Source organism: Aptenodytes forsteri, unplaced genomic scaffold, assembly GCF_000699145.1.
Source record: "Aptenodytes forsteri isolate BGI_AS27 unplaced genomic scaffold, ASM69914v1 Scaffold82, whole genome shotgun sequence".
Taxonomy (NCBI): Eukaryota; Metazoa; Chordata; class Aves; order Sphenisciformes; family Spheniscidae; genus Aptenodytes; species Aptenodytes forsteri.
In genome coordinates this window covers 4,220,197-4,228,408 of record NW_008795490.1, presented here as the reverse complement: position 1 = coordinate 4,228,408, position 8,212 = coordinate 4,220,197, and positions in this window count along the sequence as shown.

Genomic DNA, 8,212 nt, shown 5'->3' with positions numbered 1-8,212 from the left:
TATCTGGGCTCGCTGGGGGAAACCTTTCACGCTTGGCTAGCAAGGCTCAAGTGGCTAGCTTCGGTTTTGTGGTGAGGCAACTTCACTATTCACCGGACTTCTCACGTTGCACTTGCTAAATTCAATTTTGTTACTGCTCGTCCCCCTTGGTTTTGGAACACACTTTAAATCCATGTTCTCAGTAATATGATTTAAAACAAGAGCTGGAAGCAAGCAAACGCCAAGCTGGCCAGAATGACCTCAGGTCCTTCTGGCATTGTCTGTTCTCATGGACTTGACTGGTGTGACGTTCATACGCTGTTCCTCTGCCTTGGCTGTTTATATCTGCTGAACGGGAGCTAATGAGATCCCCTCAGGTTGGCTGCTCTGGGATGTACAGAGTTATCCGTGCTCCTCACCGTCCTTTCGGGTTGAAGGTGGAAGAAGGCAAAAATGAACACTGCCTTTTCCCTCCCCATAAGGCTCTAGAGCCTGACACAAAGCCAAATCCTGTCTTTTCCTCCAAACAGTAACATTTGCTGTTGACAAAATTCTGCTCTGACTGACTTGCTTTTCCTGACAAGTACAGTTGTATTCTTTTGAAAAAATTTTGGAAGTAACCAGGTTGTTACAGCTTTTTAGCATGCCAATGGTGAATGGGAGGGGAAGAGATTGGGGAGAGGTGTTTGTCTACCTGCTGCACTATAAACCATCACCTTGAATATGCTGTGCAGTACTTTTCCCAATTTTACACTACTCCACCCTATTTCCTTTATCTATTTTTTATCTACAGTGATCCATTCACAGAATTTGAATGTGTAGCCAGGGGAAAATGAGTTTTTCAAAAGCGATTTTTCCAAAAGCAGTCATGTGTGCCTGTAATTTGATGTATGGCTTTGTGAAAGCTGTCACACAGGTACCCCACATGCTCCAGGACTGATGGATCAGCATACTGGCATGATGACACAAATACAATCTTTCACCATTGGCAGTACCTTTTGACTCTGCATTTTAAACCTTGACAATTAAAAGCTCTGGTTTTCCATTAGCCTCTCGCATACCCTCTGCCTGTGCTAGAACAGACTTACAGGTATGATGAATGAGTCATACACCAAAAGTCCAAAATTTTGCAAGGTTCACAAAGTGAGTAATGGGGTGGTTCTGCATCACATAGTGACACACTTTAGGATTACATGCAAGGGAAGTACGCTTGCTTCTATATCAGTCCACAGTAAGGACGTAAGATTTTCTGAAATACTTTTGCCTGAGAAGCAGCGAGTTGTTGTGACAACTGGTCAGCCCATGGTGAAAGGAAAGCCCAACGAGGTTTCTTCCGCAAGACGGAAAGCTCATCACTATGATCTCCTGTCTGGACTTCAACTCTGGTCACCACGTGTCACTCTGCTATAGTTACTCTGATGTCTGGTGTGAAATGAGGTTGTGTCCTTTGACAAAATGTTGACCTTCTTTTAACCAAGTTGATGCACAGCCCAGGGAAATCCCACAAATGCACCATTGCAACAGCATTCCCTCTGACCTGCTGCAGTCCCAGTCACTGCAAAGAAATTAATGTTCGTGGAAAAAGAATTGTCCCCTGAGCACCTGGCGTGATTGGCCAGTGCGACAGGGAGACATGCTGTGGGCATTGTCAGCTCCTGCCCCCGGTCCACGGGGAGAGAAGCCTCCCGGGAGAGGGAAGTGGTGTATTTTTAAATCAGAAACAGGACAAAGTACTGTCACAGCAGCTGGTTGCAGATACCAGGCACCAGACTGCTTTCAGGAAAAAAAGAAACCCCTGTTGCCAGAAAGTCTGTAGGCTGATAGCTCAAATTTGCACACGAGGCTTCTTGTTATCAAATGCTATTGCGTCTTTCTGGCAGAACTGGCGCAGCAGTAAGAGGTTCCCTTCGTCTCAGACAGGCTTTGCCACCTGACCGAACCGACCACAATTTCTCCCCTCTTTTCTCGACACGTGCTTTTGCCTGTTTTTGTCCATTTATTTCAAACAGTACAGTAGGTGGGGGCAGCTTAAGGAAAATGAAAACCACCGGTCAAGATGTCAAGTAAAGCCAGAGCACGTGAATACATGAATAAATTTGCTTTCCCAAAAGTCATTTGCAACAAAATAAACACAACCAAAAATCCGCTGGAACTTTTTACCAGGGGTAAACAGATATTAGCACAGAGTAAACCTATCCCTATTCAATGTCTGCAGTATGCCAGGGCCTGCATCCAGACCACAGCTCCACAGCTGGCTCCCCAAGGACTAAGCGCTTAAGAGCTCCTCGAAAATGCAACACTGCCTGCACTGTTTCTAAATCAACACGTCTTCCCCTTCAATTAGGTTCAGCAGGTTGACATCGCTGTTACAGAGCTGGATCCCAGCAGGACCTGCAGCCACCGTCAGCCTTCCCATGCTTGCCACAGGAGTCGGCCGTGTTGCAAGGCACGGCACCGGGCGGCTGCCGGCAAAAGCCAAGGTCGAAATCCTGACGAGTGCTGAATAGCACGAATGTCACCTCTTGTGGGGAAACAGAATAATCCCAAATCGGTGTTTGATAATTGCCCTGCCTTGTAGGTGAAAAATACTACAATACACCTGGCATTTATAACACTGCCTAGCAGCCAATTTATGACAGATGCAGTTGCAACACCAATTTACAGATCTGTACTGTTCATGGGAAAGGAAGGGCAATATTCTAGTGCTGCTCCACGGAGCAACAATTATAATAGCACGACGAATAAAATGTGAAAGGAACAGGTTTTTTGCAATGTTACCAAGGAGAGTTTAGTGCTAAGACAGCACCGTGGGCTGACGCAGGGTCTGTGTTCATAGCACATGTGTTTTCTGAAGAGGATGGGCTCAGTGTCTCCTTTGCTACATGCGTTTGGCCTTTGTTCTTGTTTAAAGGCAGACAGATCCACCGGCAAAAGTTTTTACGTGGCTCAAGTAATAATGGCTGGCAAATCCTTCCGCTAATGGGTTAATCCTGACTGCCTAAAGGGGTTATCATTGGCTGAGAAGGGACTTCTGCACAACATACTTGACAGAGAGCCCTTATTCCTTTCTTTTGGGTCTAAAGCCAGTGGTGGGATCATTGAAAATGCTTTCTAGTCCTACTGTCCTGGAGCAGAGCGGTTGAAAGTTTCTTTTTCTTTTCCTGTTATGCCATTTCTCTGTTAGGTGCAGAATTAGGTACTGGAGTCACTGTCTGGCATCACTACTGGAACTGCTTTAAATTCAGCACAGGACTGGGGTGACGCTGTATTTGACCTGAGAGAAAGTCAGAAGGTATTTTTGGTTCACCTGGCTCCTTCATGCTGCGACGACTCTGCTCAGTACTAACAGCAGAGGGATGAGACAAAGATAATGTGACCTATGTCAACTGAGATGGGCTGGGACCCAGAGCTCAAAATTCATTTCTTGTCCATTCTGCCCACATACTTCGTTGCAGTGCAGCGCCAAAGCAATGTGACGGGTGTTCAAACATCACGATAGTGCCTGTGCAAACCACAGCCAAAAGCAGGGAAAGGAAAGGAAAGGAAAGGAAAGGAAAGGAAAGGAAAGGAAAGGAAAGGAAAGGAAAGGAAAGGAAAGGGAGTCAAGAGGATGTACATCAGAGACCTAAAAAATATATGTGTGTAAAAAAAGTCTTAAATGGTAGTGGTAAACACTGATTCAAAGAATGAGAAAATTCAATAGCCATGTGTTTCAGACTGCTACCAGTTGTAAATGAAAATATTCAAAAAGTTTCACTAAATTTCACATGAGCAATACTTAGTATGAATTCTTACCACAGAAATCCACAATTAGGGTGGATTGAAATTATTTAATACTACTTTTCATTTTTGCATTAATTAAAAATGCAACTAATTAGTTTGTTTAAATGATTAAAAACTTAAACTACAGTTTTATCTGAAATGAAAAAAAAAAGTTCACCTCTTTTAATGAATGAAAAAAAAAAGTTCACTTTTCTAAAGAATTTTGTATTACTTTTCATCCATTAGAAAGGAAAACCAGTAGGAATATAGAAAATGTTAATAATAAAATGTTATTTGGGGAAAAATTATAAAAAAACTTTCATCAAGAAATATATTTCACTTATTTCTTGCAAACTGTTGGTTAAAGAGAATGATGAATATAAGGACTTTTCTTACATTGTTTCTTGCTATAGCAAGCCCAGTTTGTGGTTAGAAAAACCCCTGTTAATTAAAAAGTTTCAAGAAGTTTGGTTCACGAGCATCCTTTTCAAACGGAGGGTAGAGCCAATACCAGAGGGTTGGGGCCCTCAGTCCCACAACACCAACGCTGAATAGCCAGAGAGCACAACTCAATAAGAGATGCATTGCCTGCAGCATTTGTATGGGTTACTTAGTAACTACCTGTGAATAATGAAGGTATCCAGAGAGAATAAAGGTCACTTCGCAAATGCTATTAACAAAAGGAGGCTAAAATTTCTTGTGCACATATTTGGGAGTGACAGGTTGGAGAAGGGAAGCTCCCAGCAAGCAACAAAATTTGTATGAATTAGATAGAGTGCAGGCTTTGCAAATGAACTGAAATAAAATACAATGAGATGGTTAATGGTAGATGAGTGGGATGTTTAAACAAAGACCTACTGTAGGGGACTTTTAAAATGCAGTCCTAAAACATACAGAGCATTAAGGAATTTTTTAGATCTATAGAACAGCAGCTGATTATGTATAGATGAAAGTTAATGAAACGGTATACTCTGAAGTGTCTTCCTTTCTAGGTACGGCTCTGTAAATTCCATTAGCATCCACAGACTCTTAAATACACAAACACATTAGTCATGCATCAAATCACACCGTGCTTTTTGTTAAGCATCCAAAGACTGAAGTGGCTCACATGGTCAAAATTTCTTTTCCCATGTGAATCAGATGCAATGCTTGACAAATCTCCACTGGAAAAGAAGGATGCCATCTTTTGAGTAAAATCTTTTACAGCACCTAATGGCTTTAGGACTCTGCCTGTAAATTAATCACACTGATTTCAAAACTGGGTTTTCAAAACTGTACGAAAAAGCACATCAAAATGTTAGAAAGCTCTTCCCAGTGACAGAAATAAGGTCCAGCTCAGCATTGTCCAGCCCACACGTAGCCAATTTGCGCCACTAAACACGAGCGCCTGGTGTTACCAAATGGGGATGGTCATGTTTTGCAATCACGTTGCGGAGCATTAATGAATCAGATCTCAAAGGCTAGAATTAAAACTGTCCTCACTCTTTTGCAAGGAGCCTGCTTTATCCGACATTTTCCCTTCAAAATCTCCCTTTGGTCTCCAGGTTGGGAATGAGTCATGTCACGACTCCCGAGGAGTTGAACAAATCGATGCATTCCACTGTGATTCACTGACAGCGGTTTTGCCGTCTTCTGCATATGTTGTAACCCCAAGCAGCGACAATTATCAGAGGGTTAAGTGTTTGGAAACTCCTAATTCTGGTTTCTTCCCCCCCCCCCCCCCCCCCCCTCCCCAGCTTCTTAATCTGTTTTTAATTAAATTCAGACTCAGGCAAATGTTGAATAGTATGAAAAAATTCACCGTCCGCATACCATGTAAGAGCTGCAGAATCTGGCAGCCTTCAAGTGTGTCACTGTGTTTTAAAAAAGGCAACTGGCCTCACTGCGTGCATACATCATGTTCTTTGAAGAGTTTTGTTTTTTCTGTGTAAACACGGCCTGTTAATGACGCATGTAACCCTTTCTTTCTGCCTGGAAGGGGGCTGTGGGCACCAAAGCCTTCAAGAAAGTCCACATGGGGCTCAGTAAAACACAACCATGCTGGGGCCACCAGCTTCAGACCAGCGGTGGGCCTGCAAAAGTAGATGTGGACCAGGTAAGAGGAAACCCCTACCCCTAGGGTGCTCTTGCATTGCCAGGCTGAGCTCTGGGGAGCTTGAGGGGTTTCACCCATGTGAAGAGAACTTTCTCTGTGGCTGTACTCAATCTTCCTGGGCCTGAGGGAGACCGCTGATACATTTTCACAGCTGAAAATCCATTGAACCTGCCTTCATGCCTATCTGCTTGCAGCCATCCCTCCGCTGTGACACGCAATAAATGCCACAGTGCAGGCACAGGGGATGTGTTTTCACTGATGAAAGAGATAATTTTTTACACTGAGCACAATACACATGTATACTGAAAGCTATCTTGTACAAGAGCCACGGAAAGCAACCAAAGAGTTCATACTCGTGAGTCCTCCTCGGACTTGACCCACAGGCCCACAAATGAGGGGACTGAGAAAAGCTTTTCCTGGAGAGAGGAGAAGGCCAATTTAAATTCAAAATGCTTTAAATGTGGGGATCGGGTGTAAAGATGGAGGAGCAGGAGCATGGCAGAAGAAGATGGTACAATAGGCTGGAAAGAGAAGGAGAAATGTGTTGAAGAAGGCAGAGAGGAAGGAACACAAGACGGGGCAAGGTCTAGCTCTTGCTAAGGCATGAAGGACACCACTGTATTTCTCGCTCCTCGGCCTGTCCCTGGCCGCCCGGCATGGAAAGTGAGTGCTACAGCTGCCGAGGAACATAAAGCGAAGCAGACAGAGCCACTGAGTAAATGGAAGAAAAGACAAATGTGTCCAAGTGAATGAGTATTACTACCCTGGCTGCCACCTCTGCTCCAGCTAGGCATTTCTGCTAGCTGTTTAACCTAGGCTCAGCTGCTTTGGCTTCAGCAGCTTGATGTTTCTGGGTCTTTCAGGTTTAGTGCCAAAGGTAGAGGCTTTCTATCTGGGACAAGAAACACCCCACCTGATGGAGGAGGTCTCAGTATTCCCTTCTAGTCTGACTGAGTTATAATAGATCTCCTTGTCTGCTTTTCTGTGTCTCTCTCATCTCCCGCTACAATGAAATTGGATGGTCTGTTATTTCAATCTATCTTTGGATTGAATCTTGCCTGAAAACACAGACAGTTGCTAACCAGTATGCCAGGGACCTACATTCCTGTCTCTGCCTGACTGCAGCACTTTTCTTTCACTGCTCACATTACAGCCTGCCCGGTTTCAGTATTCAAACTGACTTCTACTTCTCCAAGCATAAAGTTCCTCAGGCAGTGAGAAGATGAGATGCGGTTTCTCTTTTGGGCAAGTTTCTTTTCCCTTTTCCAGTGCGAACAGGTGTGTACAGTAACTCCTCTCCCAGTTCCCCACCTCTGACTCTTCACACAGACAGTAAGGAGACAATAAAAGTGCTCTACACACATCCATAGCCCTTGCTTCAGGGAGCATCTTTGCTCATTCTCAAATGCTCCATAAGGGTTTGTGTGCTGTGCAACCACCGCATAATTTTGTGGCATCTCAGAGAGCTGACGGGTGAAGGATTTGGCTTCACATCCCTTCTCAGTCTTCCTTTACAGACCACCCCAAAGGTCATTGCAACTCTTTACTGGCCAGCTATATTTCACTTTCTTGCCATGTGAAGATCCATGGTCAAAATAGGATCTTCGGTCAAGCTACATCTGCACAGCGTGGTTCCAAGTCAGTTCTGACCATGCTGCTCAGAGGCAACGGAAACCGTAGCAGCCATGTTCGTGCACAGCTCTGCTCGGGCTAAGCTGTCCTGCTAGAAAGCACCTTCGTTGCTCTGCTCATGCCGGCAAGCTCCCACGTTGACTGCTGAAGTGGAGACAGAGCTTGAAGCCAGCTGACAGGGCTTCCAGGCACACCCTATGCATGGCTATGGAAAGCTGGGGGCTAGTTTACCTACTTTTTGGCTTGGCCTCTGCATTGAGCCATTCCTCCCTGCCCAACCACGCAGGCTGGTTCAAGTAGCAAGTGCTGTGAACGCACCAGTGCCTAGACATAAAAGCTAATCTCTTAGTTAGCTGTTAATCCCCAGACCCAGCTTCAGTGTGCAGAGACATGCGCGGGTGTTTGCTTTCCGCTGGGCAGCCTGCAGATGGGCTCAACCGCAGCTGAATCCTGAGGAACGTAGAAAATTTCTGCAATAAACCCAATAATGGTCATTGCAGGAGAATATGTCATTTCCCATGGAAGTAATGATTGAATGGGCTGTAAAATATAGGGCCAGTCTTAAAATGACATTTTTCTGTTTATTGCTTCGATTTTTTTGTCTCGCTGTTGCTGCGTGAAAGGCTTCCTCAAATAACGGGGGAAAGCGGTGATCGGACCGGAGCATGAAAGCAGCAACCCTGCCTGCGTCCACCCCAGCCCCCTGAAGCGCAAAAGTGGAGACATCCCCCCCCCCTTCCCCCC